This window comes from Rhinopithecus bieti, unplaced genomic scaffold (genome assembly GCF_001698545.2).
Source record: "Rhinopithecus bieti isolate Rb0 unplaced genomic scaffold, ASM169854v2 scaffold_41082, whole genome shotgun sequence".
Taxonomy (NCBI): domain Eukaryota; kingdom Metazoa; phylum Chordata; class Mammalia; order Primates; family Cercopithecidae; genus Rhinopithecus; species Rhinopithecus bieti.
The window spans coordinates 1,131,418-1,136,116 of record NW_016817890.1 but is presented as its reverse complement, the minus strand read 5'-3'; positions in this window follow the sequence as shown (position 1 = coordinate 1,136,116).

Sequence of the window (4,699 nt, the reverse complement as noted above, 5' to 3'; positions counted from 1 at the left end):
ATTTTTTTGTACAGACAGGGTCTTGCTATGCTGCCCAGGCTGACCTTGAACTCCTGGCTTTAAGCAATCCTCCCACCTTGACCTCTCAATGTATTAGGATTACAGGTGTGAACTTGGCCTGCACTTTATACATAAATATATATTTCCAGATCTGCCTTTCCCACTGGATCCTTGAGGGCCTGGCCCAGAGATGGCATCTCTCAGTACTTGCTGATTGAATTGAAAAATAACATGTTTATTGAATATTTATGAGCCAAGGATATGCTATACATGAGCTCATTTAATCTTCACAATGACCATGTAAGTACTATTACCCCCATTTTATAGACAGAGAAAGCAAGACTTAGAGAAGATAAGAGCTGGGTGCCTAGCATGTAGTTGGTGTTTCTGATTCTTATTCTGAACTGACTGACTAAATGGATGGAGAAATTAAGAAGGGAGAGGTGGGAGTAAGGTGGTCAAGGTTAAGGTGCCAACCTCACCTCTCATCTGGGTTCAATCATGCCCACAACCATGCCCACCATCTTGTCCCTGGGTCCCAACCACCTGATGGGCCACAGTCCTGGGGAGCTGGCCGCCCTGCAGGGTGTGCTGAAATCCTCTAAGATGAATAAAGAGAAACCTTTCCTCCCAAGCAGCTGACAAGAGTTGCTCTGCCTGAGAATTGAGACTGCAGACTCCATGGGGAGGGTTCACCCCCAAACCCTTAACAACTACCAAAAGGTAACAGGAAAAAATTAGCCCAGCTGCCTTCTCAGAAGCCCTAGGAAAGTAAATGAAACTCATTCTTTACTGCAGCAAGAATGATTTCAGTTAGACTGCAGAAGGAACTGACAGAGAAGGAGAACAAACCAGAGGGGGAATTCCTTATCAGAGTCAGAAGATGATACATGTGGGCCCTGTAGGCAGCTTCATAGGGTTAGCTTTGGAAAAGGAGGAAGGCTGAGTGAGGAGGAATCACAGTTCCCACTGTTTCTGTACAGGGGAACCACTGTCTAACGGAGGAGACATGTCATATCCCTCGATCAACAGCCAAATGAAAAGGCCACGTGGAAAGGAGAGAGGGAGGGCACCCTGAGACAAGGAGCCCATGCGGTCACATGGGAGGTATTCCTGGAGGGCCAGGGGTGAGAGGAGTGTGAAGGTGTCCCAGGGAAGAAGAAGGAAGTCACATTTATCAAACCCCTGCTGTGAGCCAGGACCATGCTAAGCACTTTACATCTGGTGTCACATTTCATCCATTCATTCGACAAATATTTACCGAATGTGCTAGACCCTGTGCTAGGGCCTGAGGAGAGAGCTGTGAACCAGGCAGCTCCAGTCCCCTCCCCTCTTGGAACTTAGAAGTGGAGGAGACAATCAACAGATGTGTGACGTCAGGGGTGAGACTTGCTTTGAAGAGAAGCAAAGCAAGGAAGGGGCTAGAACCTCTTGGCAATCGGGTCAGGCCTGCGTAAAGGAATTTTTTTTTTTTTTAGGTTAAAGAAGGCCTCTCTGCAGAGGTGACATTTAGTAGTGACTTGAATAAAGTGAGGGAACCATGAGTGCAAAGGCCCCGAGGCGAGAGTCTGCCTGGGGGCCGATATGGCAGGAAGACAGTGAGCGAGGGGAGATGAACTGAGAGCTGTTCTAGACGGATGTGCTCACACTGGTGGGCCTTGTCCACTACAGGAAGGATATGTGGTTTTATTATCAATGTGATGGGAAACCACTGGAAGGTTTCTGAGCAGGAGAGTAATACGGTTTGTTTATTTATTTATTTATTTATTTATTTATTTATTTATTTATTTGAGACAGAGTCTCGCTCTGTCACCAGGCTGGAGTGCAGTGGCACGATCTCGGCTCACTGCAAACTCTGCCTCCTGGGTTCAAACAATTCTCTCCCAAGTAGCTGGGACTACAGGCATGCGCCACCACACCCGGCTAATTTTTGTATTTTTAGTAGAGAAGGGTTTCACCATTTTGGACAGGCTGGTCTCGAACTTCTGGCCTCAAGTGATCCACTCACCTGGGCCTCCCAAAGTGCTGGGATTTCAGGTGTGAGCCACCGCGCCTGGCCAAACTTAGTATCCTTTATTTTATTTCATTTTGAGATGGAGCTTCGCTCTTGTTGCCCAGGCTGGAGTGCAATGGTGCAACCTCGGCTCACCATAACCTCCACCTCCTGGGTTCAAGCGATTCTTCTGCCTCAACCTCCCGAGTAGCTGGGATTACAGGCATGCGCCACTACGCCTGGCTAAATTTGTATTTTTAGTAGAGATGGGGTTTCTCCATGTTGGCCAGGCTGGTCTCAAACTCCAGACCTCAGGTGATCCACCCGCCTCGCCCTCCCAAAGTGCTGGGATTACAGGCGTGAGCTACTGTACCTGGCCCTTAGTATCCTTTATAAAACTTTCCCTACTAGAACACACAGATCTCCCTGATTCTTTTTCGTAGCCATGTAGTATTCCATTTTATGGATGGACTGTGCTCTACCTAGTCTAGCCCCTTACTAATTGATAGTTGAGTTGTTTCCAGTCTTTGGCTGTTGGAAACACTACTGCAGAGAATAACTTTATACATACATCATTTATTACTCATGCAAGTCTATCCGAAGCATAAATTCCCAGAACTAGGTTATCTGAATGCATTTTGATAGATTTTGCCAAAATGCCCTTTTACCAATTTATATTCACACACGTGACAGTCATGTGTGAGAACATGTGTGAGAATAGTACTATTTCCTCATAGAAATACTCACAGAATATGTTATTCAGCTTTTGGGGGTTTTTTGGCCAAACTGATAAGACATGGTATCTTAGTCCATTTTGGTCTGCTATAATAAAATCCCACAGAATGGATAATTAATCACAAACAGAAATGCATTGGCTCACAGTTTTGGAGGCTAGGAATTCCAAGATCATGGGGCCCACATCTGGCGTGGGCCCTCTTGCTGTGTCATCCCATGGTGGAAGGGCAAAGACAGGGTGAGAGACAGGAAAAGGGAACTGAACTTGCCCTTTTATAATGAACCCGTTCCCAAAATAACAAAGCCACTTCTGCTATACCACCACCACCAATCCATTCATGAGGGTGAAACCCTCTTGACCTAACACCTCCCCTTAGGCCCAGCCTCCCAACACTGTTGTATTGGGGTTAAGTTTCCAGCACCTGCTTTTCGGGGCATAACATTCAAACTGTAGCAATACCCCAGTCTAGTTTTTCTGGTTTGCATTTCTTTTGAGTTTGAGCTTCTTTTCATGTGTTGAAGAATCATTTATATTTACTTTTCTGGGAACTGTCAGTTCATATGTTAGGCCTCTATTTCTTTTTTTCTTTTTTCTTTTTTTTGAGATGGAGTTTCACTCTTGTGCTTCACTCCATGCTGGAGTACAATGGCATGATCTCGGCTCACCGAAACCTCCGCCTCCCAGGTTCAACCGATTCTCCTGCCTCAGCCTCCCGAGTAGCTGGGATTACAGGCATGTGCCACCACGCCCACCTAATTTTTTTTGTATTTTTAGTAGAGATGGGGTTTCTCCATGTTGGTCAGGCTGGTCTTGAACTCCTGACCTCAGGTGATCTGCCCACCTTGGCCTCCCAAAGTGCTGGGATGACAGGCATGAGCCACCCTACCCAGCCTAGGCCTCTATTTCTATGATTGTTGGTCCTTTTAATCAATTTCCTGGAATTCTTTCTAAGTAAGTGAGATGTTCCCTTGTCTGTGATTAGAGTTGCAACTATTTCCCCCAGTTTGTCATTTGTCTTATGTGTTGATTTACAGTGTTTTCCTTGCAGAAGTTTTGATTTTATACAGTTGACTTTATCAATCTTTTTTTTACAGCTTTTGATTTTGAGTCATGGTTAAACTTTCTCCACTATGAGATTATAAATTCTCTCATGTTTTCCTCTAGTGCCTTTATGGTTTTAGTTTGATCTTTCTAAAATTTAAATATTTTATCCCTTGGGAGCTCATCCTGGTGCTCAGTGTGAGGCACGGATCTAATTTTTTTTTTCTTAGTTGGCTACCTAGGTGTCCCAACACCATTTATTAAAGAGTCCATTTTCCACTTTGAGAGGATACCTTTATCAAACACTAAATTCTCACGTGCAATTAGGTCTATTTCTGGACTTTCTATTATAGTCCATTGGTCTGTTTGTCGCTTCCTGAACCAAACCAAGTGGTTTTAATTATTATTTTCTCTTCTGTTTTGTTTGGTTTTGAGACTGAGTCTTGCTCTGTTGCCCAAGCTGGAGTGCAGTGGTTTGATCTTGGCTCACTGGAACCTCTGCCTCCCGGGTGCAAGGAATCCTCCTGCCTCAGCCTCCCAAGTAGCTGGGATTACAGGCACCCGAGATCACGTCTAATTTTTTTTTTTTTTTTTTTTTTTTTTTTTTTTTTTTGAGACGGAGTCTCACTCTGTCGCCCAAGCTGGAGTGCAGTGGCCAGATCTCAGCTCACTGCAAGCTCCGCCTCCCGGGTTCACACCATTCTCCTGCCTCAGCCTCCCGAGTAGCTGGGACTACAGGCGCCCGCCACCTCGCCCGGCTAGTTTTTTGTAGTTTTTAGTAGAGACGGGGTTTCATCGTGTTAGCCAGGATGGTCTCGATCTCCTGACCTTGTGATCCGCCCGCCTCGGCCTCCCAAAGTGCTGGGATTACAGGCTTGAGCCACCATGCCCGGCCCTGACTAATTTTTATATTTTTAGTACAGACGGGG